Here is a 7,285-nt window from a genome sequence, read left to right on the forward strand (position 1 = left end):
AGCACGGGAAAGATCAGCCTCCAGGATTCAATTACCTTTCCCTGGGTCCCTCCCACAACATGTGGGAACTCTGGGTGATACAATTCAAGTTGAGATTTGAGTGGGGGCACAGCCAAACCATATCATTCCACCCCTGGCCCCTCCCAAATCTCATATCCCCATATTTCAAAACCAATCATGCCTTCCCAACAATCCCCCAAAGTCTTAACTCATTTCAGCATTAATTCAAAAGTCCACAGTTCAAAGTCTCATTTGAGACAAGGCCAGTCCCTTCTGCCTATGAGCCTGTAAAATCAAAGGCAAGCCAGTTACTTCCTAGATACAATGGGGGTACAGGCATTGGGTAAATACAGCCATTCCAAATGAGAAAAATTGGCCAAAACAAAGGGGTTACAGGGCCCATGTAATTTCAAAATCCAGCAGGGCAGTCAAATTTTAGAGCTTCAAAATGATCTGTTTGACCCCAGGTCTCACATCCAGGTCACATTGTTGCAAGAGGTGGGCTCCCATGGTCTTGGGCAGCTCCACCCTTGTGGCTTTGCAGGGTATAGCCTCCCTCCTGGCTACTTTCATGGGCTGGCATTGAGTGCCTGTGGCTTTTCCAGGTGCACGGAACAAGCTGTTGGTGGATCTACCATTCTGGAGTCTGAAGAATGGTGGACCTCTTCTCATAGCGCCACTAGGCAGTGCCCCAGTAGGGACTCTGTGTACGGGCTCTGACCCCATATTTCCCTTCCACACTGTCCTAGCAGAGTTTCCCCAGCCCTGCAGCAAACTTTTTCCTGGGCATCCATGTGTCTCCCTACGTCTTCTGAAATCTAAGTGGAGGTTCCCAAACCTCAATTATTGACTTCTGTGCATCCACAGGCTCAACACCACATGGAAGCTGCCAATACTTGGTGCTTCCACCCTCTAAAGCCACAGCTCGAGGAGCTGGGACACAGGGCACCAAGTCCCTAGGCTGCACACAGCACAGTGACTCTGGGTGCAGCCCATGAAACCACTTTTTCTTCCTGGGCCTCTGGGCCTGTGATGGGAGGGGCTGCTGTGAAGGTCTCCAACATGGCCTGGAGACATTTTTATCATGGCTTGGGAATTAACATTAGGCTTCTTGCTAATGCAAATTTCTGCAGTCGGCTTGAATTTCTCTTCAAAAAATGAGTTTTTCTTTTCTACTGCATTGTCAGGCTGCAAATTTTCTGAACTTTTATGCTGTTTCCTTTTTAAAACAGAATGCTTTTAACAAGAGTCAAGTCATCTTTAGAATACTTTGCTGCTTAGAAATTTCTTCCACTAGATATCCCCAAATCATCTCTTTCAAGTTCAAAGTTCCACAAATCTCAAGGGTAGGGACAAAATGCTACCAGTCTCTTTGCTAAAACATAACAAAAGTCATCTTTGCTCCAGTTCCCAACAAGTTTCTCATCGCCATCCGAGATCACCTCAACCTGGACCTTATTGTCCACATCACTATCAGCATTTTTGTCAAAGTCATTCAACAAGTCTCTAGGATATTCCAAACTTTCCCACATTTTCCTATCTTCTTCTGAGCTTTTCAAAGTGTTCCAACCTCTGCCTGTTACTCAGTTCTAAAGCTGCTTCCAGATTTTCAGGTATCTTTTCAGCAACACCCCACTCCTGGTACCAATTTACTGTATTAGTCCATTTACACACTGTTGATAAAGACCTACCTGAGACTGGGAAGAAAAAGAGGTTTAACTGGACTTACAGTTCCATATGGCTGGGAAGGCCTCAGAAGCATGGCAGAAGATGAAAGGCACTTCTTACATGGTGGTGGCAAGAGAAAATGAGGAAGAAGCAAAAGTAGAAACCCCTGATAAACCCATCAGACCTCATGAGACTTATTCACTGTCATGAGAATAGCATGGGAAATATCTGCTCCCATGATTCAATTACCTCTCCACTGGGTCCCTCCCACAACACATGAGAATTCTGAGAGATGCAATTCAAGTTGAGATTTGGGTGGGACACAGCCAAACCATATCAGGTACCAAGATACATTGGTCAATGAGTACAATGTTACAGTTAGACAGGAAGTTATAGTGTTCTATTACACTGTAAGGTGACTATAGAAAATAAAAACATATATTTCGAGATAGCTGGAAGAGAAGACTATGAATGTTACTACCACAAGAAGTGATAAACATTTAAAGTGATGGGTACAGTAATTACCCCGATTTAATCATTTTATTCAATGTTTACATGCATTGAAGAATCACACTGTGCCCCATAAACATGTACAATTATTGTGTATAGGTTATAAATAATAAAAATGAATAATACAAAAAAGAATACTCAATTTTCTGGGTCCCTAGGACATTTGACATGGTTTGGAGTGAGCCTAACAGGAACATCTGTCAGAGTTCCAAAAGGTACATTTCAGACCTGCTCTCCGTTATGGAGGGTGGAGAAGCTGCTAAGAGATAACTAGAGTTGCACCACCAAAAATAACAAGGCTACCAAGTCTGTAGTCCAAGGACTTTACCCTTAGAGCTATTCAAGTACTGATGAACTGGGAGGTCTGAGAAGAGGAGCAGTACGTAAGGCAAACATTTACCAATTGCTATGATTAAATGTACCAAGTTTACGAAAACCTAAGGTAAGTGAAATACTCTCATGGCTCTGGGCCAGTGTGAGTTTGGGACATCTTATAAAATAGGATTTCTACTTTTACTGACATCTACCCTGAAATTGTAGAAAGAAGTGAAGGGGAGAAAAATATTTGAAGATGGAGTAGAAATTTCTTGGAAAAAAGTGACTTGCTTTTATATCTGAAGAGAGAGGTAAGTGCTACAAGTTTGAAGGTGCTGCAAACAGAAAATATTTTGCTTCCTGGAAAAAAAACTTTCTTGTTACTCAGAACTCCATACAAACTGTGTCAAAGGCTGGTGATGATTTTGGTTCCTTATTTTTTTCTGAAATTACTCTGGAAAAATCATCACTTATCTCTACAGTGTTAAATTTATGAATTCCTATTCCTCCTCTTTTTTTTTTTTTTGCTTTTTAAATTGGTATTTGATTGTCTTTTTTTAAACTTGCTCCTTTCATTTCTAAAAATTTTTTTATCTGTTTTGATTTTTAGCCCTGCGTCTAATCTCTCCAAGAATTTTTTCTCACTTTGCTTTATTACAATCAACTTATTTGTTTATTAATGTTTACTCACTCTTGATTTCTATCTCTTTTCACTTCATACCAGTAGTTTATAACTAAGTGTGTAGATTATTCCACTTGGGGAGATTTTCCAAATACTCATTACATAGCACCAATTCTAAAGATTCTTATTCACTAGGACATTTCTCTGATACTATCAGTTATTCTTTGGGCACAAATATTTGTATTGCTAATGATTCAAATATACATATATAAAGCTCAATATTTTAACTGAATTCTTATGCCTAGTGAACTTGAGAGTAGGTTCATGATGAACTGAACATCAGACGACCAATTCTCCATGAGTATTTTATGCAACTTTATATATTTTTTTCCTTTTAGATTTAGCGTGCAGATGTGCAGGTTTGTTACATGCATACATTGTTTAATGGTGAGGAGCAGGGAACCCTTTTTGCTGTTCTCCAGCCTCCTTGAGTGACATCTCCAGGTACGGGAGCAAACCAGATGAATAGGGCCTGAAGTGGAACCCCAGCAAACTGCAGCAGCCTTAGAGAAGGGAGACGTGACTATTGAAAGAAACAACAACAAAAACAAAAACAACGCAAAGCAACAACAGCAGCATCAACAAAAAACGTCTCTGCAAAAACCTCATCCAAGGGTCATCTGAAGGCAGCCTCAAAGATTGAAACTAGACAAATTCATGAAGATAAGAAAGAATCAATAAAAGAACATTGAAACCCAAAGGGTCAGAGTGGCTCGTCTCCTCCAGATGATAGCAGCACCTCTCCAGCAAGGCTCCAGAACTGGACAGAGGATGAGATGGACTAATTGACAGAAGTAGGTTTCAGAAGGTGGGTAATAACAAACTTCACTGAGGTTATGGAGCATGCTTCAACCCAATTCAAAGAAACTAAGAACCTTGATAAAAGTTAGAGAAGCTGTTAACTAGAATAACTAGTTTAGAGAGAAACATAAATGGCCTGATGGAGCTGAAAAACACAGCATGAGCACTTCATGAAGCATACACAAGTATCAATAGCCAAATCAAACAAGCAGAAGAAAGAATATCAGAGATGGAAGACTATCTTGCTGAAATAAGGCAGGTAGAAAAGATTAGGGAAGAATGAAAAGGAATGAAGAAAACCTTCAAGAAAGGTGGGACTATGTAAAAAGACCAAACCTATGACTGATTGGAGTACCTGAAAGAGACAGGTATAATGGAACCAAGCTGTAAAGCACACTTTAAGATATTAACCAGAAGCACTTCCAACCTAGCAAGAAAGGCCAACATTCAAATTCAGGAAAAACAGAGAACCCCATTAAGACACTCTACAAGAAAATCAAGCCCACAACATATAATTATCAGGTTTTCCAATGTCAAAATGAAGGAAAAAATATTAAGGGCAGCCTGAGAGAAAGGCCGGGTCACATATGAAGGGACGCCCATCAGACTAACAGTGGATCTCTCAGCAGGAACCTTACAAACCAGAAGAAAGAAAGTGGGGACCAATATTCAACGTTTTTAAAGGAAAGAATTTTCAACCCAGAATTTCATATCCAGCCAAACTAAGCTTCATAAGTGAAAGAGAAATGAAATCCTTTTCAGACAAGCAAATACTGAGGGAATTCATCACCACAAACTCTTCCTTGCAAGAACTCCTGAAGGAGGAACTAAATATGGAAAGGAAAATCTCGTATCAGCCATTGCAAAACACATGAAGATACAAAAACCAGTGATACTATGAAGAAATGACATCAACTAGCATGCAAAATAACCAGCTAGCTTCATGATGACAGGATCAAATTCACACATAGCAATATTAATCTTAAATGTAAATGAGCTAAATGCCCCAATTAAAAGACAGGCTTGAAAACTGGATAAAGAGTCAAGACCCATTGGTGTGCTGTATTCAAGAGACCCACCTCACATGCAAAGACACACACAGGGTCAAAATAAAGAGATGAAGGAATATTTACCAAGCAAATGGAAAGCAGAAAAAAGCAGGGGTTGCAATCTTACTCTCTGACAAAACAGACTTTAAATCAACCAGGTTAGAGACAAAGAAGGGCATTACATAATGGCAAAGGGATCAATTCAACAAGAAGAGCTAACTACCCTAAATATGTATGCACCCAATGCAGGAGCATCCAGATTCATAAAACAAGTTCTTAGAGACCTACAAAAAGACTTAGACTCCCATGCAAGAATAGTGGGAGATTTTAACACCCCACTCTCAATATTAGACAGATCAATAAGACAGAAAGTAAACAAGGATATGCAGGAGTTTAACTCAGCTCTGAATCAAGTGGATCTAATAGATATCTACAGAACTCTCCACCCCAAAACAACAGAATATACATTCTTCTTGGTGTCACATGGCACTTATTCTAAAATCTACCACAGAATTGAAAGATTCTGCAAATGCAAATGACTGAACTTATAACAGTTTCTCAGATGACAGTGCAATCAAATTAGAACTCAGGAGTAAGACACTCACAACCACACAACTACATGTAAATTGAACAACCTGTTCCTAAATGACTCCAGGTAAAATAATGAAATTAAGGCAGAAATCAAGAAGTTATTTGAAACCAATGAGAACCAAGAGACAATATACCAGAATCCGTTGGACACAGCTAAAGCAGTTTTAAGAAGGAAATGTATAGCACTAAATGCCCACACCAGAAAACTAGAAAGATCTCAAATTGACACCACAATTAAAGAATTAGAGAAGCAGGAGCAAACAAATCAAAAGGCTAGCAGAAGACAAGAAATAAATAAGATCAGAGCTGAACTGAAGGAGAGAGGGAGAGAGATGAAAAAAACCCTTCAAAAAATCAATTGATCCAGGAGCTGCTTTTTTTTTGAAAAAATTAATAAAATAGATAGACTGGTAGGTAGGTTAATAAAGAAGAAAAGAGAGAAGAATCAAATAGACACAATAAAAAATGATAAACTGAATATCACTGCTGACCCCATAGAAATACAAACTACCATCAGAGAATACTATACACTACTCTATTCAAATAAATTAGAAAATTTAGAGGAAATGAGTACATTCCTGGACACATACACCCTTCCAAGACTAAACCAGGAAGAAGTCCAGTCCCTGATTAGACCAGTAACAAGTTCTGAAATTGAAGCAGTAATAAATAGCCTACCAACCAAAACAAACAAACAAACAAACCAAAAAAAAAAAAAAAAACCAAAAAACCTGGGACCAGACAGATTCAAACCCAAATTGTACCAGAGGTACAAAGAGGAGCTGGTACCATTCCTTCAGAAATGATTCCAAATAATTGAAAAGGTGGGACTCCTCCCTAATTCATTTTATGAGGCCAGCATCATCTTGATACCAAAACTTGACAGAGATACAACAAAAAAAGAAAACTTCAGGCCAATATCATTGATGAATATTGATGCAAACATCCTTGATAAAATACTGGGAAATCGAATCCAGCAGCATATCAAAAAGCTTATCCACCACGATCAAGTTGGCTTCCTCTCTGGGATGCAAGGTTGGTTCAACATATGCAAATCAATCAACATAATTCATTACATAAACAGAACCAATGACAAAAATCCCATGATTATCTCAACAGGTGCAGGAAATACCTTCAATAATATTCAACATCTCTTCATGTTAAAAACTCTCAATAAACTAGGTATTGAAGGAACAAACCTAAAAATAATGAGTCATATATGACAAACCCACAGTCAATATCATACTTAATGGGCAAAAGCTGGAAGCGTTCCCTTTGAAATCCTGCATCCTATTCAACATAGTATTGGAAGTTCTGGCCAAGGCCATCAGGCAAGAGAAAGAAATAAAGGTATTCAATAGGAAGATAGGAAGTAAAATTGTCTCTGTTTGCAGACAACATGATCCTATATTTAGAATACCCCATCATCTCAGCCCCAAAACTCCCTAAGCTGATAAGCAACTTCAGCAAAATCTCAGGATACAAAATCACTGTGCAAAAATCACAAGCATTCCTATACACAAACAATTGAAAAGCAGAGAGTCAAATTATGAATGAACTCCCATTCACAACTGCTACAAAGAGAATAAAGTACCTAGGAATACAGCTAGCAGGGGATGTGAAGGACCTCTTCAAGGAGGACTACTAACCACTGCTCAAGGAAATAAGA

This window comes from Mandrillus leucophaeus, unplaced genomic scaffold (genome assembly GCF_000951045.1).
Source record: "Mandrillus leucophaeus isolate KB7577 unplaced genomic scaffold, Mleu.le_1.0 Scaffold111, whole genome shotgun sequence".
NCBI lineage: Eukaryota > Metazoa > Chordata > Mammalia > Primates > Cercopithecidae > Mandrillus > Mandrillus leucophaeus.